Consider the following 26,769-nt stretch of genomic DNA (forward strand, 5'->3'; position numbering starts at 1 on the left):
CCTGCCTGCGTACTGCTGAGATTGAACCCAGACATGCCGATTTCTTGCTAATGTCCCTGTATCTAATCACACTATGCGTGCAACGTATATACTAAAAATGAAGTATAGTTCAACACTTCACTATAATATCAAATGACTCGCCTGTTTTTAAAGTTGGTGCTTAAATTCTGCACCTCTTAAATGTCTCATGAGTCTAAAACTATTCGCTGTAAAGTTCAACACTAATTAACGCACTTGGATTCATAAGCTTGTCATGCTTTGTTAGATTCTGATTGCCATTATCATTGCAAATCAGTTACCAATGTATCAAGTTAAGGACTATGTATCAACCGTTACGTTAGAACTTCTATACAACGAGAGCCGACAGGCTACAGTCAAACAGTGAGTGATCGCAACTCTAGGACACGCCCACTAACGCACTTCGTCACGTACCAGTGACGAAACGCGTCGGTGGGCGTGTCCTAGAGTTGCGATCACTCACTGTTTGACTGTAGCCTGTCGGCTCTCGTTGTATAGAAGTTCTAACGTAACGGTTGATACATAGTCCTTAACTTGATACATTGGTAACTGATTTGCAATGATAATGGCAAACAGAATCTAACAAAGCATGACAAGCTTATGAATCCAAGTGCGTTAATTAGTGTTGAACTTTACAGCGAATAGTTTTAGACTCATGAGACATTTAAGAGGTGCAGAATTTAAGCACCAACTTTAAAAACAGGCGAGTCATTTGATATTATAGTGAAGTGTTGAACTATACTTCATTTTTAGTATATACGTTGCATGCATGGTGTGATTAGATACAGGGACATTAGCAAGAATTCGGCTGACTGGGTTCAATCTCAGCAGTACGCAGGCAGGAGGACGCCTTTGAGCGCTTAGTCTGTGTGCAGTGTTTGATATACGAGTCCCCATATACATCCACAACCACGCTGTGTATGACTATATCCTGAATGACAGTGTTGTGTGAGCACAGATAGGTCACGTAGCCCTTTATTTTTATCTTTTGTTTTTAATGTTAGTTTGATCAGTTCGCCTGAATAGAGAGGAATGGAAGATCATTACCCATTCCTAGAACTGACCATCTAATATATTGTTCGTCTTTGCATACATGTTCAATAAAGTGTAATTTTAACTTACTAATTTACAATTCTAAACAGTGTTTAATTCAGCACTTGGCTTCAATGCCACAAATCCTTTGAATTCCCCTAAACCTATTTTATAAAACAGATACTGATGGTAAATTATTTTATACAATTTGCTTGTATGAAACGTTAACCTCAACTTTGCCTTTATGCATTTTATTGTTCTCTTGGTATCCTTTGTTGAAGGGTAAATCTAGGTGAGTTCAGGAACAAATCCAATCATGTTTAAAAAAGGGATATGAAACCCAAACATTTTCTGTTGTGATTCAGACAGAGCATACCATTTAAAAAAAGTTTCCAATTTACTTCTATTATCAAATTTGCTTCATTCCCATAATATTATGTGTTGAAGAGATACCTAGGTAGGCAACTGAAGCACTACACATGGCAGAAAATAGTGGACCAATCAGCCAATAGAATGCGAGCTCAATCCTATTGGCTGATTGGATCAGCCAATAGGATTGAACTTCAATCCTATTGGCTGATTGCATCAGCCAATATGATTTTTTCTACCTTAATTCCGATTGGCTGATAGAATTCTATCAGCCAATCGGAATCTAAGGGACGCCATCTTGGATGACGTTACTTAAAGGTGCCTTCATTCTGTTTTAGTCGTCGCCTGAAGAGGATGCTCCGCGTTGGATGTCTTGAAGATGGACCCGCTCCGTGTTGGATGGATAAAGATAGAAGATGCCATCTGGATGAAGACTTCTGCCCGTCTGGAGGACCACTTCTGCCCGGCTTGGATGAAGACTTCTGCCCGTCTGGAGGACCACTTCTGCCCAGCTTGGATGAAGACTTCTGCCCGTCTGGAGGACCACTTCGCCCGGCTCGGATGAAGACATCTCCCGGTAAGTCGATCTTCAGCGGGTTAGTGTTAGGTTTTTTAAGGGTGTATTGGGTGGGTTTTATTTTTTAGATTAGGGTTTGGGCGGCCAGAAAGCTAACTGCCCTTTTAAGGCCAATGCCCATCCAAATGCCCTTTTCAGGGCAATGGGGAGCTTAGGGTTTTTTAGATAGTATTTTATTTGGGGGGTTGGTTGTGTGGGTGGTGGGTTTTACTGTTGGGGGGGGTTGTTTGTATTTTTTTACAGGTAAAAGAGCTGATTACTTTGGGGCAATGCCCCGCAAAAGGCCCTTTTAAGGGCTATTGGTAGTTAAGTTTACGCTAGGGTTTTTTCTATTTTGGGGGGGCTTTTTTATTTTAATAGGGCTATTAAATTAAATGTAATTAGTTTAAATTTCTGTAATTTGTTTATTATTTTCTGTAATTTAGTGTTTGTTTGTTTTTTGTACTTTAGCTAATTTAATTTAGGTAATTGTATTTAATTTAGTTAATTTATTTAATTATAGTGTAGTGTTAGGTGTTATTTTAACTTAGGTTAGGTTTTATTTTACAGGTAATTTTGTATTTATTTTAGCTAGGTAGTTATTAAATAGTTAATAACTATTTAATAACTATTGTACCTAGTTAAAATAAAAACAAACTTGCCTGTAAAATAAAAATACACCCTAAACTAGATACAATGTAACTATTAGTTGTATTGTAGCTAGCTTAGGTTTTATTTTACAGGTAAGTATTTAGTTTTAAATAGGAATAATTTAGTTAATGATAGGAATATTTATTTAGATTTATTTAAATTATATTTAAGTTAGTGGGTGTTAGGTTTAGGGTTAGACTTAGGTTTAGGGGTTAATAACTTTAATATACTGGCGGCGATGTTGGGGGAGGCAGATTAGGGGTTAATAAGTGTAGGTAGGTTGCGGCGACATTGGGGGCGGCAGATTAGGGGTTAATAAATATAATTTAGGTGTCGGCGATGTTGGGGTCAGCAGATTAGGTATTCATAAATATAATGTAGGTTTTGGCGGTGTCCGGAGCGGCAGATTAGGGGGTTAAAATTTTTATTTTAGTATTTGCAATGTGGGGGGGCCTCGGTTTAGGGGTTAATAGGTAGTTTATGGGTGTTAGTGTACTTTTTAGCTTCATTCTTAAAAGCCCACGAAGTGGAGACTGATTTAGTAGAATGAGCTGTGATTCTCTGAGGCGGAGCCTGACCTGACTCCAAATAAGCCGGATGAATCAAAAGCTTCAACCAAGATGCCAAGGAAATGGCAGAAGCTTTCTGACCTTTCCTAGAACCAGAAAATACAACACATAGACAAGAAGTCTTACTGAAATCTTTAGTAGCATCAACATAATATTTCAAAGCTCTTACAACATCCAGAGAATGTAAGGATCTCTCCAAAGAATTCTTAGGATTAGGACACAAAGAGGGAACAACAAAATCCCTATTAATGTTGTTAGAATTCACAACTTTAGGTAACAATTTAAATGAAGTCTGCAAAACTGCTTTATCCTAATGGAAAATCAGAAAAGGAGACTCACAAGAAAGAGCAGTAAATTCATAAACTCTTCTAGCAGAAGAGATAGCCAAAAGGAACAACACTTTCCAAGAAAGTAGTTTAATATCCAAAGAATGCATAGGCTCAAAAGGAGGAGCCTGTAAAGCCTTCAAAACCAATTTAAGACTCCAAGGAGGAGAGATTGATTTAATGACAGGCTTGATACGGACCAAAGCCTGTACAAAACATTGAATATCAGGAAGCTTAGCAATCTTTCTGTGAAATAAAACAGAAAGAGCAGATATTTGTCCCTTCAAAGAACTTGCAGACAAACCATTATCCAAACCATCATGAAGAAACTGTAAAATTCTAGGAATTCTAAAAGAATGCCAAGAGAATTTATGAGAAGAACACATGAAATATAAGTCTTCCAAGCTCAGCATGGTTTTATGAGAAATAGATCATGTCAAATTAATTAATTAGATTCTATGAGGAAGTAATTAAAAATATAGATAAAGGGGAATCAGTTGATGTGATATACTTAGATTTTGCAAAGGTTTGATACAGTGCCACATGAGAGATTAATGCACAAAATTAAGGGACTGGGAATAGCTGAAAATGTTAGTTTGTGGATAAATAACTGGATTAAAGATAGGGAGCAACGAGTAGTAGTAAATGGATCATACTCAGATTGGACAAAGGTAATCAGTGGAGTACCCCAGGGATCAGTGCTGGGCCCTATTCATTTTAATATTTTTATAAATGACTTGGAGCTAGGATTAAATAGTGACATCTCTATTTTTGCAAATGATACTAAGTTAAGTAAGGTCATTAGGTCAGAGCAGGATGAACTTTCGTTACAAAGCGACCTGCAAAAATTAGAAGTATGGGCAGGTAAATGGAAAATGAGATTTAATACAGGAAAATGCAAGGTTCTACATTTTGGAAGTAAAATTAAGCAGACAACGTATTATTTAAATGGGACAAGACTTAGCCAAACACAGGAGGAAAGGGATTTGGGAGTAGTAATAGATAACAAGCTAAAGATGGGTGCACAATGCAGGGCAGCAGCTTCAAAGGCTAAAAGGATACTAGCATGTATTAAAAGAGGCATTGACTCAAGGGAGGAAAGCATAATTCTGTCACTATATAACGCCCTGGTAAGACCTCACCTTGAGTATGGAGTGCAGTTCTGGGGACCGATCGCAAAAAAAGATATTGCAGAACTAGAAAAAGTTCAGAGAAGGGCCACAAAGCTAATAAGGGGATTGGATAATTTAACCTATGAGGAGAGGCTAGCCAAACTGGGTCTGTTTTCTTTAGAAAAAAGGCGCTTAAGAGGTGACATGATTACTTTATATAAATATATTCAAGGCCCATATACAGAGATGGCAGAAGCGCTGTTTATTCCAAGAAAATTGTTTGTGACCAGAGGTCACAATTTAAGGTTGGAGGAAAGGAGATTTAATCTCCTGCAACGGAAACGTTTTTTCACTGTAAGAGCAATAACATTTTGGAACTCATTACCAAAGGAGGTAGTGAATGCCAATACCCTAGATACATTTAAAAAATATTTGGATACATTTCTGTCTATAAACAAAATTCATGGATATGATTGCTAGTATTAAATGGGTCACCTTTTAGTGGGATTTTTTAAGCTTAACTGGAGCTTTTTGTATATATTTTAGATTTGTATAGGTTGAACTCGATGGACTTTGGTCTTTTTTCAACCTCATCTACTATGTTACTATGTTACTATGATAATAAATCTTCTTAGAAACAGATTTACGAACCTGTAACATAGTATCAATCACCGAGTCAGAGAAACCTCTATGAATACCGAAATAACCATTTGCTTAGAGCCATTGCACTCTGCTGATTGTATCTCTAACAGTTTTAATCCCTACAGTAAAGACCTATCTCTATCCCTGACAAAGTGCTGTAACGGCACAAAACATGTTGGATATTTGATTTGTGCTGTTAGCGGTTCCGCCGGCTGTGATATTGTTACTTTATTGACTTCCTGTGAAGTCGTTTTATTGTATACTAATAAAAGTTACTTTTTATCTTCAAAATCCGGTCCATTGGCAGCTGGATTCTTTCACTACGGTGAATTTTGCATGTTGTCTAATTAATTAGCGGTCTGGTTGAGGGCTGCAACCGCATCCAGTTGATTTCAACGCTCCCAGCAAAAATTTGCAGCACGCTAAACTGAGGTGAACCTGGCCTCCCATGAATCACATTGTGGCACCTGCTCCATAACATCAAGGAGATATCCCTGATGATAGACACAGGGGAAGGCATAGCCTGCTTACGAAGGAGGACCTGGTGAGTGAGCGTTGTCATTCAAATCTGCATCTGGTATATCACTACTTGACATTTCAGATTGATACTTATCAAGACTGTGTTACACAATAATGGTAGTGATATTAAAATAATACTATCCCAGAATATATAGCGAAAGAGGATTACTGTGACACATATTCTATACGGATTACTTCACATCCAGCACCAGTCAGCCATTTCTTAAAGAGATTTTGTTAATTATAAATTAACAGATGCTCTAAGTGTAACCTTTTGGCTTTCCATTTACACGGATCTCAAGCCATATAAGGATAACACATCAGACTAACTGTTGTACCAAGGTAAAAATAATGTCACCTAATTTCGTAAAGTACAGGAAGTGAGCTCTCAACAGCGCTGTAAAAAACATAATGGCATTGAACCAGAGCGTGTAAGGTCCTAGAGAGAAGAAGCATGGAGTGCCCTAACAGTAAAAAATTAAAAGTGCCAGCAGAATAAAAATGTAAGTATTTCTGAGCAAACAAATTTTACTAAGAGGATCCTGTAGCCCACATGAAAATCGCCTTACATAAAATAATAGACTAAACTGAAATAAAGTCTAGTGTGTCAGCTGTGGTCTCTGTATATGTTAGTGTCTCCTGGCTATAATGAACCTCATGAATGATGTACTTGCTAATAGCCTGCAGGCTATGTGAGTGCATTCATGTTCTCACTCACCTTTGCACCCACTCTACTGTGCTTACCCACAGCTGCAGAAATAGACTGCTTTCAGTAGAGACCCCATCCAGAGCTGTGTACATTACAGCAGAGGATCCATATAAGAAGTTTATCAATAATCCAAAAGGAGTAGGCTAAGGCATTGGTCCTTGCAACAACTGTGGCTATCTTGTGGCTAACTCCTTACTGGGAGTAATTGTGTTGCTACCACTCCAATATCCCCCTCTGTCTCTCAGTAGTACCTCTCTGAGGGGAAAAACAGGCCTGAAATCTAAGGACCCCTCTTAATGAAGAATCTGGAGCACCTCAATTCTTCACCTTCCTCCTGTGAAGGCAATGATAAGAATAACATACCAGAGAGGTGGGAGAATTAAGTTTTGGGAATCTTTGCCTCCTCCTTGTGGCCAGGAGTTGAATTCCCAGGAGTAATGACTTGTGGGCTCTCACCACCTTTATGAAAGAAAACAAAAACTATATACCATAAATCCCTCCCAATTTCCAAGAACCAGAGTCACATACATGGCCAAGTAGATAGAGGAAAACAAAAAAAGCAGAAAGGACAAGACAGGACAAATTAAGTGAAAAACATATACTGCTGCTAACTGAACAAAACAAAATGTATGCTTACCTGATATATTAATTTCTTTAATGATGATGAAAGTCCACAAGCCATCACGTGTTGGAATACTCCCCTCCTGAACACTAGGAGGCGGCAAAAGACACTCCAACATACCAGAGCTTTAAATCTCTCTCACTTCCCATGATCCTCAGTCATATAGCCAAGATGAGTAAAATATAAAAGCAGGAAAGATAAAGAGTGGCAAAGAAGTGCAAAAAAAGTACTGCTACCACCAGAACAAAAAGAGAGGACGGGGCTCTCAACATCATGAAAAAAATGATCAGGTAAGCATCAATTTTGTTTTCATTCATCAGATGGTGAGAGTTCACAAGTCATCACAAGTGGGAATCAATACTGAAGCTGTGGAGTTCACAAAACCACTGTGAATAGGGTGGGAGGCAAACAGTTAAGGCAAAACCAGATTCAGATTCAAGGAGAAGAAACTGGACGAAGAACTGGTTTTATCCTAACAAGACCCTGAACAAAGGCTTTAAAGTCAGGAATTCTGACCCTTTAAAGAAATGGCTGGAAAACTTTATCTAAGCCTTCCTAATAGTACTCAAGAAATCTAAGAATTCTTAAAGAATTCCATCGATAGATTTTGAAAGAACACCACTCAAACAAGGTTCTCCTGACGTTATGATAAATAACTCTGGTAACAGGTTTTCTAGCCTGTATAAAGGTATCAATAATCTTGTCAGAAATAAACCTCTCTGAGACAGAATTAAGTGTTCATAGAGAGAGAAGATCGATCCTTTCTTAGAGGAAGCCTCACAAGTACATCTGCAGCAGATAACATAATTTGTGTAAGAACTTACCTGATAAATTCATTTCTTTCATATTGGCAAGAGTCCATGAGCTAGTGACATATGGGATATACAATCCTACCAGGAGGGGCAAAGTTTCCCAAACCTCAAAATGCCTATAAATACACCCCTCACCACACCCACAATTCAGTTTAACGAATAGCCAAGCAGTGGGGTGATAAAGAAAGGAGTAGAAAGCATCAACAAAGGAAATTTGGAAATAATTGTGCTTTATACAAAAAATCATAACCACCATAAAAAGGGTGGGCCTAATGGACTCTTGCCAATATGAAAGAAATGAATTTATCAGGTAAGTTCTTACATAAATTATGTTTTCTTTCATGTAATTGGCAAGAGTCCATGAGCTAGTGACATATGGGATATCAATACCCAAGATGTGGAGTCTTCCACTCAAGAGTCACTAGAGAGGGAGGGAATAAAATAAAAACAGCCATATTCCGCTGAAAAAATAATACACAACCCAAAAAATAAGTTATTTTCACCTTTGAAAGAAAAAAACTTAAATCAAAAGCAGAAGAATCAAACTGAAACAGCTGCCTGAAGAACTTTTCTACCAAAAACTGCTTCCGAAGAAGCAAATACATCAAAATGGTAGAATTTAGTAAATGTATGCAAAGAGGACCAAGTTGCTGCTTTGCAAATCTAATCAACTGAAGCTTCATTCTTAAAAGCCCACGAAGTGTAGACTTATCTAGTAGAATGAGCTGTAATTCTCTGAGGCGGGGTTTGACCCGACTCTAAATAAGCTTGATGAATCAAAAGTTTCAACCAAGAAGCCAAGGAAATAGCAGAAGCTTTCTGACCTTTCCTAGGACCAGAAAATAAAACAAATAAACTGGAAGTCTTCCTGAAATTTTTAGTAGCTTCCACATAATATTTCAAAGCTCTTACCACATCCAAAGAATGTAAGGATCTCTCCAAAGAATTCTTAGGATTAGGACACAAGCAGGCCCATTTATCAAGCTCCGTATGGAACTTGAAGGGCCGTGTTTCTGGCGAGTCTTCAGACTCGCCAGAAACACAAGTTATGAAGCAGCGGTCTAAAGACCGCTGCTTCATAATCCTGTCCGCCTGCTCTGAGCAGGCGGACAGGAACCGCCGGAAATCAACCCGATCGAATACGATCGGGTTGATTGACAGCTCCCTGCTGGCGGCCGATTGGCCGCGAGTCAGCAGGGGGCGGCGTTGCACCAGCAGCTCTTGTGAGCTGCTGGTGCAATGTTAAATGTGGAGAGCGTATTGCTCTCCGCATTTAGCGAGGTCTTGCGGACCTGATCCGCAGTGTCGGATCAGGTCCGCAAGCCCTTTGATAAATGGGCCCCAAGGAAGGGACAACAATTTCTCTACTAATGTTGTTAGAATTCACAACCTTAGGTAAAAATTGAAAAGAAGTCCGCAAAACTGCCTTATCCTGATGAAAAATCAGAAAAGGAGACTCACAAGAAAGAGCAGATAGCTCAGAAACTCTTCTAGCAGAAGAAATAGCCAAAAAGAACAACACTTTCCAGGAAAGTAGTTTAATGTCCAAAGAATGCATAGGCTCAAATGGAGGAGCCTGTAAAGCCTTCAGAACCAAATTAAGACTCCAAGGAGGAGAAATTGATTTAATGACAGGCTTAATACGAACTAAAGCCTGTACAAAACAGTGAATATCAGGAAGTATAGCAATCTTTCTGTGAAATAAAACAGAAAGAGCGGAGATTTGTCCTTTCAAGGAACTTGCAGACAAACCCTTATCCAAACCATCCTGAAGGAACTGAAAAAATTCTAGGAATTCTAAAAGAATGCCAGGAGAATTTATTAGAAGAACACCATGAAATGTAAGTCTTCCAAACTCTATAATAAATCTTTCTAGAGACAGATTTACGAGCTTGTAACATAGTATTAATCACTGAGTCAGAGAAACCTCTATGACTTAGAACTAAGCGTTCAATTTCCATACCTTCAAATTTAATGATTTGAGATCCTGATGGAAAAACGGACCTTGAGATAGTAGGTCCGGCCATAACGGAAGTGGCCAAGGCGGGCAACTGGACATCCGAACCAGATCCGCATACCAAAACCTGTGTGGCCATGCTGGAGCCACCAGCAACACAAAAGACTGTTCCATGATGATTTTGGAGACCACTCTTGGAAGGAGAACTAGAGGCGGGAAGATGTAAGCAGGTTGATAACACCAAGGAAGTGTCAGCGCATCCACTGCTTCTGCCTGAACATCCCTGGACCTGGACAGGTATCTGGGAAGTTTCTTGTTTAGATGAGAGGCCATGAGATCTATCTCCGGAAGCCCCCACATCTGAACAATCTGAGTAAACACATCTGGATGGAGAGACCACTCCCCTGGATGTAAAGTCTGACGGCTGAGATAATCCGCCTCCCAATTGTCTACATCTGGGATATGCACCGCAGAGTTTAGACAGGAGCTGGATTCCGCCCAGGCAAGTATCCAAGATACTTCTTTCATAGCTTGGGGACTGTGAGTCCCACCCTGATGATTGACATAAGCCACAGTTGTGATATTGTCTGTCTGAAAACAAATGAACGGTTCTCTCTTTAGCAGAGGCCAGAACTGAAGAGCCCTGAGAATTGCACGGAGTTCTAAAATATTTATTGGTAATCTCGCCTCTTGAGATTTCCAAACCCCTTGTGCTGTCAGAGATCCCCAAACAGCTCCCCAACCTGAAAGACTTGCATCTGTTGTGATCACAGTCCAGGTTGGGCGAACAAAAGAAGCCCCTTGGAACCAAACGATGGTGGTCTATCCACCATGTCAGAGAGTGTCGTACATTGGGATTCAAGGATATTAATTGTGATATTTTTGTATAATCCCTGCAACATTGATTCAGCATACAAAGCTGTAGAGGTCTCATGTGAAAACGAGCAAAGGGGATTGCGTCCGATGCTGCAGTCATGAGACCTAAAACTTCCATGCACATAGCCACCAAAGGGAATGACTGAGACTGAAGGAGCCGGCATGCTGCGACCAATTTTAAACGTCTCTTGTCTGTTAGAGACATGTTAGAGTCATGGACACTGAATCTATCTGGAAGCCTAAAAAAGGTGACCCTTGTCTGAGGAATCAAGAAACTTTTTGGTAAATTGATCCTCCAACCATGTTTCCGAAGAAACAACACTAGTTGATTCGTGTGAGATTCTGCAGTATGTAAAGACTGAGCTAGTACCAAGATATCGTCCAAATAAGGAAACACTGCAATACCCTGTTCTCTGATTACAGATAGTAGGGCACCCAGAACCTTCGAAAAGATTCTTGGAGCTGTTGCTAGGCCAAATGGAAGAGCAACAAATTGGTAATGCTTGTCTAGAAAAGAGAATCTCAGAAACTGAAAGTGTTCTGGATGAATCAGAATATGAAGGTATGCATCCTGCAAGTCTATTGTGGACATATAATGTCCTTGCTGAACAAAAGGCAGAATAGTCCTTATAGTCACCATCTTGAAAGTTGGTACTCTTACATAACGATTCAAAATTTTCAGATCCAGAACTGATCTGAACAAATTTTCTTTCTTTGGTACAATGAATAGGTTTGAATAAAACCCCAAACCTTGTTCCTGAGGAGGAACTGGCATGATTACCCCTGAAGACTCCAGGTCTGAAACACAGTTCAGAAAAGCCTGAGCTTTTACTGGATTTACAGGGATGCGTGAGAGAAAAAATCTTCTCACAGGAGGTCTTACTTTGAATCCTATTCGATACCCTTGAGAGACAATGCTCTGAATCCAATGATTTTGGACAGATTTCATCCAAAAATCCTTGAAAAACCTTAATCTGCCCCCTACCAGCTGAGCTGGAATGAGGGCCGCACCTTCATGCGGACTTAGGGGCAGACTTTGGTTTCCTAAATGGCTTGGATTTATTCCAATTTGAGGAAGGCTTCCAATTGGAAGCAGATTCCTTGGGAGGAGGATTGAGTTTTTGTTCCTTATTCTGACGAAAGGAACGAAAACGGTTAGAAGTCTTAGATTTACCCTTAGGTTTTTTTATCCTGAGGCAAAAAAACTCCTTTTCCTCCAGTGATAGTTGAAATAATAGAATCCAACTGAGAACCAAATAAATTATTACCTTGGAAAGAAAGAGATAGTAATCTAGATTTAGATGTCATATCAGCATTCCAAGATTTAAGCCACAAAGCTCTTCTAGCTAATACAGCTAAAGACATGGATCTAACATCAATTTTGATAATATCAAAAATGGCATCACAAATAAAATGATTAGCATGTTGCAGTAAGCGAACAATGCTAGATATGTCAAAATCCAATTCATGTTGCGTTAAATTTTCCAACCAGAAAGTTGATGCAGCCGCAACATCACCCAAAGAAATAACAGGTCTGAGAAGATGACCTGAATATAAATAGGCCTTCCTTAGATAAGATTCAAGTTTCCTATCTAAAGGATCCTTAAAGGAAGTGCTATCTTCCATAGGAATAGTGGTACGTTTAGCAAGAGTAGAAATAGCCCCATCAACTTTGGGGATCTTTTCCCAAAACTCTATAGATTTTGCTGGTAAAGGATACAATCTCTTAAACCTTGAAGAAGGAATAAAGGAAGTACCTGGCTTATTCCATTCCCTAGAAATCATATCAGAAAAAGCCTCAGGAATGGGAAAAACCCCTGGGGAAACCACAGGAGGTTTAAAAACAGCATTTAAACGTTTATTAGACTGAACGTCAATAGGACTGGTTACCTCAACATCCAAAGTAATTAACACTTCTTTTAATAAAGAACGCATATACTCTATTTTAAATAAATAAGTAGATTTGTCAGTGTCAATATCTGAGGAAGGATCTTCTGTTTCAGATAGATCCTCATCAGAAGAGGATGAATTATTATGTTGTTGGTCATTTGAAATTTCATCAGCTAAATTAGAAGTTTTAAAAGACCTTTTACGTTTATTAGAAGGTGGAAATGCAGACAAAGCCTTCATAATAGAATCAGAAACAAATTCTTTAAAATTTACAGGTATATCATGCACATTAGAAGTTGAAGGAACTGCAACTGGCAATGTACTATTACTGATAGAAACACTATCTGCATCTAAAAGTTTATCATGACAACTATTACAAATGACATTCGGTGGAATAATTTCTACAATTTTACAACAAATGCACTTAGCTTTGGTAGAACCGATGTCAGGCAGCAATGTTCCAGCAGAAACTTCAGAGGCAGGATCAGATTGGGACATCTTGCTCAATGTAAGAGAAAAAACAACATATAAAGCAAAATTATCTATTTCCTTAAATGACAGTTTCAGGAATGGGAAAAAATGCAAAAGCAATGGGGTATAGAAATAATGAAGAAAATTTACTGGAAATAACACACTTGCGTCACTAATGATGCCGCCGTGTGAAAGGTCTCGGCGTCACGTATGACACCGGAAATGACGAAGTTGCGTCAAAAACGTATTTTTCCGCGCCAAAAAAGTTTGTGCCAAAAATGACGCAATAAAGTCTAACATTTGACGCACCCGCGGGCCTAACACCCGCAATTGCAAAAAGTAGTCTAATTGAAAAAAGACTAAAACCCCAAGTAAGAAATAAATTTCTTAAAGTGTTTATATTCCCAAATATGAAACTGATAGTCTGCAGAAGGAAATACATGAACCTGACTCATGGCAAACATAAGTACAATACATATATTTAGAACTTTATATAATTTGCATAAAGTGCCAAACCATAGCTGAGAGTGTCTTAAGTAATGAAAACATACTTACCAAAAGACACCCATCCACATATAGCAGATAGCCAAACCAGTACTAAAACAGTTATTAGTAGAGGTAATGGTAAATTGAGAGTATATCGTCGATCTGAAAAGGGAGGTAGGAGATGAATCTCTACGACCGATAACAGAGAACCCATGAAAAAGACCCCCATTAGAGAAATCATCGTATTCAATAGGTGATACTCCCTTCACGTCCCTCTGACATTCGCTGTACTCTGAGAGGAATCGGGCTTCAACAATGCTGAGAAGCGCATATCAACGTAGAAATCTTAGCACAAACTTACTTCACCACCTCCATAGGAGGCAAAGTTTGTAAAACTGAATTGTGGGTGTGGTGAGGGGTGTATTTATAGGCATTTTGAGGTTTGGGAAACTTTGCCCCTCCTGGTAGGATTGTATATCCCATATGTCACTAGCTCATGGACTCTTGCCAATTACATGAAAGAAAGACCAATTTGAATACAAAGGCACTGAAAAAAAACTGCTTTACTTAAAGGGACAGTCAAGTCCAAAAAAAAAACTTTAATGATTCAAATACGGCATGTAATTTTAAACAACTTTCCAATTTACTTTTCTCACCAATTTGCTTTGTTCTCTTTGTATTCTTAGTTGAAAGCTAAACCTAGGAGGTTCATATGCAAATTTCTTAGACCTTGATGGTCGCCTCTAATCTAAATGCATTTTGACAGTTTTTCACCACTAGAGGGAATTAGTTCATGTGTTTCATATAGATAACATTGAGCTCATGCACAAGGAGTGAGCACTGATTGGCTAAAATGCAAGTCTGTCAAAAGAACTAAAATAAGGGGGTAGTCTACAGAGGCTTAGATATAGGGTACTTACAGTAAAACATGTATTATTATAACTGTGTTGGTTATGCAAAACTGGGGAATGGGTAATTAAGGGATTATCTATCTTTTAAAACAACAAAAATTCTGGTGTTGACTGTTCCTTTAAGCTTAAGCGTTATCAAAATTGTAACTATAAACTGTGCGGCACTTAAGTGTTTAATATCCAGAAGTTAAATAGTTCACATTATGAAGTATAGGCATAAAGTAGGCCTTTTCGGCCCTTCTCCGTACTCACTGTCCTGTGAGGTCACTCCATGATATCCCATTGGGTGAGATCTAGTGTCTCTCAATTCTGTACGTTCAGTTGCTATTGGAGACACCATTATCGGATCCTCGCCAGACACTTCCAGTCACATGGTCCTACTCTGTTTCGTCTAGGAAATACACACCTGCACTTCAGTTGCGGTTCCTCATACAACAAAAGTTAAGCAAAAAAGAAAAATAAACAAAGGGAAACTAAACCAACATGTAGCCTCTAGTTTATTTAAGCACAGGCAGGACTTGGGGGCCATTACATCTTAGGCTACATGCTGTTTTTGTTCCCTTCATTTCTTTTTCTCATCTGCACCAGATATGAAAACCAAATCCTCAGAGGCTACAAAGGAGCAATCAGAATTGCTGAGGCTTTTTCCTGCTTAATTCTGGCTATCACACTGGATAGCAAAACAAACGGAGGAAACATGTATGTATGTATCTCTATGTTAAAGCCCTTTGCATGCCTTTTTTATTCTAACACCTGAGACCTCATATCTTTGTGCCCTTATAACTTTTTAATGCAATTTTTTATTTAATAATTTTTATAAAACAGTGTTATTATATTTTGTCTTACGTAACAGTTAACCAGAGCTCTGAAGTCACGCTAACCCAACGTGCATTAAATTTGATTGTACTCATGCGAAAGTGTTTACTTTCAACTAGTAATACAAGTGCTATTTTCAGCGCGTGCAAACAGCCACAAAATGCCCCTTAACGCTTGCGCACTACACTTAGCACTCCACTCATCATCTAGCATAGAATTAGCAGCAGCGACACAAGCTACACTAACTGCTTGCCTAAACATAAAACCTGCAAGCTGGAAGGATCGCCTATGAAAACCTTTAAGATTTCTATCTTAAGGAACTTTAAAATAAAAACTATTCTCCAAAGAAATAGTAGAATGCCTGACCAAAGTAGAAACAACTGCATTAACCTTAGAAACAGTCTCCCAAATCTCTGTATTATAATAAGGGAGAGGAAACATAGGGGTAGATTTATCAAGCAGCGGATTCTGCAATCTACCCCGTAGTTTTAAGTTCTCATAAAACATAAGTTAAAAAGCAGCGGTCTTAAGGTGAGGTGGCGGACAGCAATCATCCAGATCACTTGCAGGTGGCTGTATTGCACAAGCATTTCACACGAAAAGCTTGAGCAATGATAAATGCAGACAGCGTATGCTGTCGTCTTTTATCGATGTCAGGCGGACATGATCTGCTACAGCGGATCATGTCCGCCCGACACTTGATAAATTGTCCCCAATGACTTTAATTTTGAGGATGGAACAAAAGGAATACCTGGCTTCTGCCATTCCTTAGAGTTGTTTAAAAAAAATAAATATCAATTATCAATCCTCTTAACAAGTTGCTTGACTGTAGCATGAATTTTCTATACATTTAAAGCAATTAAAATTTCCAGCAATAATGCATGAATATGCTGAAGCCTGAAATTAAAGGGCACATCCTCTGCTAAAGCAGCAAGGTCCTGAGAAACTATCATCAGAAACCCTCAGAGTCAGAAACACCCCTACCATAAATAGGTAACTTAGATTGGACCACCTTAAAATCCTTGCAAATGTCTGCGCTTATCAGCTAAAGGTAAACACGTTAAATCCCCACTGATAGCAGAGTGAATATAATCCTTAAAGGGACATAAAACAAGTTGGGATAGAGACAAAATATAATAATATGTACTTTAATTACTTTACCTGCAATTTTTTATTGCCGAGCCTCACATTTAACCATTTCATTTAAGTTTCCAAATTGTAAAGCTCTAACTCCTCCCACACATTTCCTTCTATGGTTGTATCTACAGTATATCTATTGTTGTTTTGCTAGAATGCAAAAGTTAACAGGGATTATCTGCTGGAAGCTGTGAACTCAGTTGCAATACAATGCCTGAGACAGCATGGCTATGTAAGTAATTTTGTTTATTTTTGAAAATTATTTTAAAATACTTGCCAGCAATATTTTAAAAATTATTATGCAAACAATTTTAATTAATTAGCCATTTTAGGATATGCACAGATCTCAACCTGTTTTATGGCACTTTAGGTTTTAGAGAAAGTTCAGATGAACCCTCCTGAGAGCAGCTCTGATAGGGTAAAAAACCTTGTACACCCTGAAGTGCAGAAAAAGCCTGTTTAGGATTAGCAATAGACTCAGCACATGAAAACCAAACACGAGCAGCGGGACACAACAGAATCCTTACACACAAAAAACGCAAACTGGAAGTGGTAAAAGTAACAGAGGATCTCCCTTCTAGATGATCAGCCAGAAGACCAGAGGCCTGAGCTGCACCAGTTTGTTCCATACTATCAGTATGTAATTGACTTAATTGTCAGAGAGAAATAGAAGCAAACAGACAGCATACAACACACAAATAGTTAACCCCGAAGGGAAGAAAAAAGTCACAGTGTATAACTGATTAACCCTTAAAAGGTAAACAGTAAACATAAACATAAGGTACTGTTCAAATATGCACTGATTAAAATAGTAAACAATGTAAAAATGGCTTATATAGCTTTTAACACATCACACAAAGGGTTAAATACATTTGTACCCCAGAGTGCCTTACCACCTCCACCTGTGCTGAGAACTGTCATACATGCTGAGAATGTCACAACAGCACAGGAACAGCAAAGGATTATAACACAGAAAAGGCGCACTAAAAATGATAGCGCTTACCTGCACTACCGATGAGCCCACGCTAAAGTTAAAACAGTAACAGTAAAAAACGAAGTGTTACAAAAGTGCCTAAAAGTGCCGAAAACTGTTAGTATAACAGACTATGTGAATCATTAGTACATGTTCATACTAATAGACGGTGGGCTTGTATGGTGTAGGTACTTACCAATCAGCACCTCGATCCACTGGGCTTACCTCAGCTGCAGCAGACAAGCCCATCCTAAGCAGTGCAAGCATAATGCCAAGGATCCAAGAAGATGGAGGGCTGTGATGAGGATCCAAGAAGTGGAGGGCTGTAATTTAATTATCAATTTTTTCATTAAGAATGATCTTTTGAGCAATAGACTATTGACCGTTTAAATTTTTTTTTTTTAATGGGTTCCTTTCTTTTTAGGTTAAAAATGGAAAATAATATGTTAAGTTTGTTAGAGATAGCATCATATTGTTTAATCACTACTAGAAACCAACCAACAGATTCTGATTTTTTCCCTAATGGGTCTTTTTTCTTTTGAACTATCCATTTTAGATAAAGGTTTTTACTCTTTCAAAAGAAGAGAAATGGGCATACAGTAAAATACTAGATGGGGTGAGTTTTCCAAACTAAATATGACAGATCAGATGGAGGTCTGGTGAACAGCTATACTAAGATTGTTAATCTTAGTTAGATAAGGATTGACCTAATTAAAAGTTATCTACAGTTTGTTAAATATGTATTAAAAAAATTGTTTTACTATGTCACTTTTTAATAGTTGTTCTCTCGTTTAGACCTCAAACCATTCTCTTTTCTCCCTGGGGTTACAAGATTAGAAGGAGCTTCCCAAACTGGACTGAAAAGGTACTTCCCTACTATGAAGGGAGCTGCACCCAAACATCATAAAAACAACAATCATCTCAAGTAAGGTATCCATTGCCACATCATACATCCATTATAACACAATATGATGACTAACAATCTACACATTGTAAGCTGGAATGTAGGAGGTATAACGTCACCACAAAAGCGCAGGTCAATACTGCGCTACCTTACAGTCTAAAAAAACTGACATTGCAATATTGGAAGAGACACATCTCTCCAAAATTGAACATCAAAACTAAAACAGAGTTTGGTAGGGGAGGTCATATTTACACCGTTTGAACAGAAGAGAGCCAGAGGGCTAGCGATTCTGTTTAGGAAAAATCTAACGTATACTATTTCTAAATAACTCATTGATCAAGAAGGAAGGTTTATTATGCTGCAATTAGATGTTCAGGGTTTCCCCTTCACACTGGTTGGACTTTATGGCCCACAAAAACAAAAGCAAATGTTCTGGCAGAGTATACAATCTAAGATAATACAGTTTACCTCTCAACCTCTCATTGTTGGTGGAGACCACAACATTGCACGAAGAAGGCCAGCAGACAGGTTCCACAATCCTGAAAAGACTCACATTAAATCCCAGACATTCCAAAATTCTAAGAAAGAATCATTAATAATCAGTACACTCATGAAATCCTTAAACCTACAAGATATCTGGAGAGCCAGATATCAAGAACATGGAGACTATACGTGCATGACAATAGCAAAAGACACACTACAGAGACTAGACTATTTCCTTACATCTACCAATCTTTGCCCTAGAATTACAGATACCATGATTGACCCTATAACTATCTCAGACCATGCCCCTATAGCTTTAAAGCTCCAAATTGGTCAAATGCGGAAAAGAAGCAACAAGTGGGTATTCCCAACCTATTTGTATAGAGACCCTAATTTCTACAGGCATCTGTTAGGAGAGTGGAAAGTGTATAAATCACTCAACGAGACACATATTGATAAACCTCTCTTATTTTGAGAAACAGCAAAAGCTGTCTTAAGGGGAGTCATAACCATGTACGCCGCAGGCATCAAGAAAAAATGTAAAGCAAAAACAGACCTCCTAAAACAATTTTTAAATGCCAGGAATAGGTATCTTAGAAAGTCCACTCTACAAAATAGACTTAAATATAAAGACATTAAAACAGCAAGAGACAATTATTTATTACAGACGAATAAGTCACACTCCAAAACACTAGCCAAGTTCTATAGATTTGGGAATAAAACTGGCAAACTTTTATCTAACATCACTAAGCTTACCAAAAAAAAGAGCACAATCTTGGCAGTTAAACAGGGTAACGATATCCTGAATAAGGAAGCAGACATTCAAAGAACATTTATAGACTTCTATAAAGACCTTTACTCACCACAACACATAGATCTGGCAGCAGGTAATTTTACCCAAAGTAGAACAATCCCAACTAGATAGTCTTAATTACTCAATAGCTCATGAGCAGATACTTGAGACTATTAAAACACTAACACTAGAGAAAACACAGGGCCCGGATGGGTTACCGGCGGAATTCTACAAAATCATGGGAGCAGATATCTGTTTGCCTCTGGCACAATTGTATAATGGTATATTAGAAAATACTGTAGACCCCTCCCCTAGATTTTCGGAAGCTAACATAAGTATCATTCATAAAGCGGAAAGAGACCCTCTCCTGGCCCACTCATATCGCCCCCATATCATTGCTTAATCAGGATTATAAAATTCTAACAAAAATTCTAGCCAACAGATTAGCGGTAATTCTACCAAGCATAATACATAGCGATCAAACAGGGTTTGTCAAGGGGAGATCCTGTTTTTAACATTAGAAGGGTACAAACAGTCATACAACATTTTTGGATGATATCGCAAGATATTAAAAAAAAGGAAAGAACATAAGGAGGCTGTACTATTATTGATAGATGCAGAAAATGCCTTTGATAAGGTTTTATGGGATCACCTATTCACTGCACTGGAAAGGGTGGGAATAGAAGGCTCATTTATCAAAGCACTCACTAACCATACAGAATACCACAGGCATCCCTTCTGAATAATGGGGCATCAACCTCACCTTTCTTACATCAAAGAGGCACATGCCAAGGCTGCCCCCTTTTGCCCCTCTTATTTGACATAGCTATAGAGCCTTTGGCGTGGAAAATTAGACAGCAGCTAGAAGGTTTAAAAATGGCAGAGACCACACTGCACATCTCTCTATTTGCAGATGATATGATGCTTTATGTCCAAGACCCACATAAAAACATCCCAAAGACAATGGATCTATTTAAAGAATTTAGTCAAATATCTAGTTATAAGATTAATACGGACAATACTGAACTAATTTGGCTTTTCTCCCAGGGCGAGAAAACTATCCGAGGATATGACTTTAAAATAGTAGAAGACTATGAATGTAAAAGACTGTGCAAAATTTGATATGGGTAGTAAATTGGAAAGTGTTTTAAAACTGAATGCTCTAAATTTCCTGATACAATGGCGACAAGCAAGCACGGAGATCCTGCTTCTAATAATAAAGAGTCAGCAAACAATAAGAGAACATCGGTAATAGACCTACTCATCATTGACAACCAACGGGGGAAACTTCTGCACCCAGAGGCTGAATCAGCATCACTACCTAGGACACAACATGGAAGGGCATCTTCCAAGATCTCACACAGTCATCCTGAAGTAACTTCAAACAGCCGATGCCCAGAAAATGCCAGTGACCACTGGGGAACCTTCCAGCACACGGAGTGACTTCCATCAGACAGGAGGACAGTTACCAACATAAGTGGCTGACAGGGGGTTAGTGGGGGGGCTCCCAGAACACCACAATCACAAAACAGACATGTTTCCTGCTTAAAACCGCTCCGGATGATATCTCCAGTGTAACCGCTCACCAACCTGAAGCTCTCCTTAAACAGTACAATAATACATGTCAAGTTTTCTAGAAGGAACTGCTAGAGACGCTACACTAAGATTCACTCTATCCCTGATCCACCCCAATAATTTCCCCCAAAGAGACTACCACAATGAGTATAGGACTCTGATTCTCTTACAATCTAAATCTAGGGGATGACAGAATAAAGCAACCAACTTTTTTTGCCATCAGCTCTAAGGGGACAGTTATAGTATTGTTAGAGGTATTCCTTTCTGTTCTTTAATACTTTGTTTCACATATACTAGATAATATCACTTAACTCATAAAATATTTTAGCCTTAAGTATTCCAAGTTATGTTATAGTTAAAGTTATTCTAATGAAGTGATAGGCTAAACAATTGTTCCCAGGATAAAATGTTTTGTAGATAAATTGGAATTGAGGGATGAATATAAGTAATTCAAGGGCCCCTAATGTAATATTATAAAAGTTAGCAGTTCAAACAAGCAGTTCAAACTGTCAGCCAAGCAATTAATCAAATACTAAGTAGGGGGGTGCTGACTGTCAATAATTCAGAAAAGACAAAAACAAAAAAGCGACAGTAAGCCAGCACTCTTGTACTAGTCAAAAAGATATGTAAATAGTAGCAGGGAGAGTCGTCTGTGTCGAGTCACATATAAAACATAACTTTTATTTATAGATAAACACTAAAATGTATAGAGTAAATACGTGCAAGTGTATGTTTTGTGATAAAACTTAGATTAAAAATGAATAAAGAAGGCTGATATCCAAAAGGTTATTAAACTGCTATTGCAATAATCACATAGTCGCAGCGCAAACTCAGATAAAGCTCAATGCCTGAAAATTAAACTGAAAAGGGGATTGACCCCCAACAACAATATTAACTGAAAAATGGCATAGGTGAGCACGAGTAAGCGCCAGTCTATGTGGTTACAGATACAAATCATAAAGCTCAAACACCATGAGCAGACCAATTATAACTGAATTAATGGATATTGCCTTCTAAGTACGCCTGATGCACATTTCGCCATTGTACCGGCTTCCTCAAAGGCTCCACCCATCACCAAAATAAAGATAAAATTCTTCCTGCAAACCCCAGGATCTAGTTACCTACATACTTGTATATTTTGAATTAAACCTCCAGCAGCTCAAGCTGTCTACCTGCTCACCTAACACACCACAAAGATACCAAATAGCACGGGGATACCCCACTCCTGAACCCCTTATACTCTAACAGGCTTATACATTGCCTAATATAGCATCCAAGCGCAATACAAAACAGGACAAACTGACGAAGCCTGCAGCAGGAAAATCCATTACTATGTCCTCCTTTTTGCAATGCCCTGACCCAACCAATATCTCTCCTACTAACCATAAGCCTAGGGAAAAATCTCATCTGGTACCCTCACAAGAGCCACAAACTAGTAACACTCGAACTGAGGACTACCAACTCTCATCTACCTTTCTGCAAAGTTTACCCTCAAAACAAGACATAGCGGACATAGTCCAATCCTGCATCAGAGAGGAACTTCCAGAGATGAAACAGGACATTCATACGATAGGCTTTCAGGTTGAAACCTTAGAAAGTAATCAGGACACCATCAAAGAAGACGTACAACAATTGACAGAGCAACTAACTTCCCAGCAAGATATAATTTTCTCACTTCAGGAAAAACTAGAAGATTTAGAGAATCGAAGCAGACGCAAAAATATGTGTACACTAAGACCAAAACCACCGGACTCTGCCCCGCCAAGAGATATTGTGATATGCTTTCAGGAGAAGAACTTTCAGGAGAAAGAGATACTTTAAAACCAGTCTCGACAAAAACAACCAATTCGATTCAGGGGCAATGTTCTACAATTCTTCCAGGATCTGTCAAACCTGACCTTACAATGCAAGAAGGCGTTCTCACCCCTCACAACCTTGTTAAGGAACAAAAGGATACCCTATAGATGGGGCTTTCAAAAAAACATTTGGACTATCAGCAACAACACCCGCATCGTCTGCCGGACTCCAGACGATATCTAGACATTCTGCTCATCACTCGAAATCGACCCCCCTTCAGAAGAACCTTCCCTTAGAGAGACGATGCCCCAAACTACCAAGAGACTGAGCAACGCAGCTGAGTCATGGCATACTGCCACTCATAAAAAAACAAAAAGATGGATACCTCAATCAGAAGAAATATCTCCGCCAGCCCCACTTCTTCTATCAAGTCATCCTAAAAGACTCTTTAACTTTCATCTTCCAGAGACATTGCAAACCCATCTGAACTTTGGATGATGTTTCCTTCCCCAAGATGGGAAAGTAAACTCAGCACATGCCATCTGTCTTTGTACCTCACAAAACTACATCATCCCTATCTAAGCAGAATTATACATTATGCTCCCTTCACTCTCTTACCCTCCCCTCCCCTTCCCTTTCCCCTCACTCTTTCCCTTTCCCTCCCTTCGCCCCCCCCCACCCCCTCTTCCCTTCTCCCATCTTTTCCGTCCCCTTCCATCTCCCCTAATTCATTTTGGCCAGGATACTCAACTATTTCAAATAAAAAATAGAACCAATAGGGCTTTTTGTGGTAACACCCCCAAACCTCATTTATGCCCTATAATAGGAAGAGAGACTTTTTAATTTAGTTTTTTGCTACTATGTTCATGTTTATTATAGTTAACAATGTTACAATGTTTACCATCATTCACTATTTGCAATGCTATTTACTTTTTTTTTTCTGCAGGGACCCAACTGCCTATGCAAATACTACAACACCATAATAGGCTCGCTACTACCACACTGACATACCTATATAGAGCTCTACATATAACTAACTCATGACATCCAAAATTACAGTTGAAAGGACACGAAAGCTAACCCTTATTACACAAAATGCAAAAGGGCTGAACTCGCCCCAAAAAAGATCAAAAGCCCTCCTAGACCTTTCAAAAATAAAGGTTGACATTTTATTTCAACAGGAGATGCATTTCAGACGAAACAGGGGACCTAAGTACTTAGGTAAAACATACACTACCCACTACCATAGCTCCAATACCTCCAAGAGAGGCGGGGTCAGTATTCTATTACACAAGTCGCTTTGCTCCCCTTTACACTCATTCAAACAGCAAAAGACTCAAACGGCAGATTTCTAGGCTTAGTGGGTCTGCTTTATGGTAGGCCTATCACATTAATAAATATCTACACCCCAAATACTAACCAAACCCCCTCTTAAAATACATATTTAGCAAAATAGTGGATATCGCAAAAGGACCTTCGTCGCGGGAGACTTTAACGCTCCTCTACAACCATCAAAAGACAACTACAACCCTACTATAGCAATCTCTAAAAAAAATAACAAGCACACTGTGGACTGGATAAAGGAACTTCAATTCACACAACACTTGGCATTTCATCCATTCCGACACCAGAGATTACACTTTCTTTTCACACCCCAATAAAACATATAGTCTTGACTATATCTTCTCTGACCAAGCAGCTTTAGCCCTAGTCAAAAGATGCGATATTTTCCCCACATCGTGGTCTGACCACTCAGCAGTAAAACTCAAAATTTCTTGGCCTGACACACCCTTAACACCATACATATGGAAATTAGATAACACTTTGTTAAACGACCCAGCTACAGTAACAAAACGTAGCTCCAGTATTAAGGAATATTTTCACCTAAACGCACACTCAATAACCAATAAATATGCAATCTGGAAGGCACACAAATGTGTGCTTAGAGGGGAATTAATCAAATTAAAGGCCCAACATCAAAAATCACATTGACAGATGTACAAAGATTTATCAGACACATTTGCCTGCCTTGATTTAGCCCATAAACTGTCCCCAATAGACCCCTTAACAGCAACTAACCTACAAAATGCTAGACAAGCCCTAGATAGTTTTCTGCAAATCGAATATCAGGCGCTCTGCGCAAAAACCAACAGCATGGTTTTTTTTTACGAGAGCAATAGGTCAGACAAACTTCTAGCCAGAGCCCTGAAAAAAAAGAGACTAGAATGCTACATAAATGAAATAAAACAACCTAACCCTCCCGCCACCCTTAACACATCAAAAGACATTTTACAATCCTTTCACGACTATTACTCAACACTTTACAACATTAAAAATGATTCCACATATACCCCAGTTACAGAGACACATCAACTCATTCATCTGGAACAAAAGCAAGCCTAGAATCAATAGAGAAAACATGTATAGGAGGCCAGAATATGGAGGTCTGGGGGTCCCTCACATAGCAGACTATCATGAGGCAGTCACATTACAAAGGATTTTAGATTGGCATAGATCTAGGGACACAAAGGCATGGGTGGCGATAGATTCCCATATCTTGAGGGTCCCAGAGGTTGGGGCGCTCTGCTGGGTCCCAAGAGAATTGAGACCCCCTCAATGTACAGGATTAGCAATACATAAACATACTTTTGATACCTGGGACAGCATAATCGCAAGAAAGAAACATATCTCGGGGGTGCGCTCTCCTCTATTCCCTATCCCTATAAACGCAGAGTTAGTGGGGGGTCTAGATAAAGGAAAACAAAGGATCCAAGAATGGGGTTACTCCACACCTTTGAAGAGGTTCATAAGAAACGGAAAACTAGATAATAGAGAAAACTTAACGACAATTGCAGAGGGTAGATATTCTACTTGGTTAAAATATTCACAACTGGCTCATTTTATACATACCTCCCCACATAAACAAGAGTTCTTAAGAGAATTAACTCCTTACGAAACACTGTGTTCTAACACAGAAGAGATCAGACACACACTCTCTATCTCAAAAAAGCTAATACAATCTGAACACACTCGGAATCTGCCTACATATACATCTAAGTGGCAAGAAGAGCTAGACCACAACATAACAGGGGAAGAATGGATGAGGATTTTTAAAAATACTAAGAAAATTTCGACATCACCACAATTATTAGAATTGAATTTTAAAGTCATCATGAGGTGGTACCTAACCCCTTCAAGGTCACATTCTATCTACCCAGGTGTTAGCGACAGATGCTGGAGAGGTTGTTAGGAGAAGGGTAGCTACCTCCATATGTGGTGGAATTGTGGAAAACTTAAAGATTTCTGGTTAGACATAGAGAGACACTTCAGGCAAATATTAACAACTGATTTCACACTAACACCCAGCGTGGCCCTATTGAATGACACAACAAAGATCACATGCACCCTCAGACGCACTCTTTTACATTTGGGAATGTCAGGAGCAAAAGCATTAATCGCCCTGAATTGGAAGAACCAGACACCACCCTCGATAGGTACATGGAAAGAAAAGGTAACAGACATACTAGTAATGGAAGAATATGGTTATCAGAGAAGGAACAAGCTAAATCTTCTGGCGGAGGTTAGATTCCTGTGGGATGAGATGATAGAAGGATCTAGGGTAGATATAGAATAAGCACACTAGAATAATAATACAAATCTGCTGAATTCAACAACACAGCTGAGTACTAGAAAGAATAGCATAAACTTTTATACCTTTGTGTTAACGTTTTATTACGACCCTACCAAGACCTAAATAGCAAAG

The 26,769-nt window shown here is 38.8% G+C and overlaps 1 protein-coding gene across 1 annotated transcript in view; it reads right to left on the reverse strand.

Moving 5' to 3' along the window:
- Positions 1-26,769, reverse strand: part of VWA8 (von Willebrand factor A domain containing 8) — a 1,436,595-nt gene that overhangs the window by 461,555 nt on the left and 948,271 nt on the right. The gene's annotated exons all lie outside the window — the stretch shown is intronic.

The sequence above is a fragment of the Bombina bombina genome, chromosome 3 (genome assembly GCF_027579735.1).
Source record: "Bombina bombina isolate aBomBom1 chromosome 3, aBomBom1.pri, whole genome shotgun sequence".
Taxonomy (NCBI): domain Eukaryota; kingdom Metazoa; phylum Chordata; class Amphibia; order Anura; family Bombinatoridae; genus Bombina; species Bombina bombina.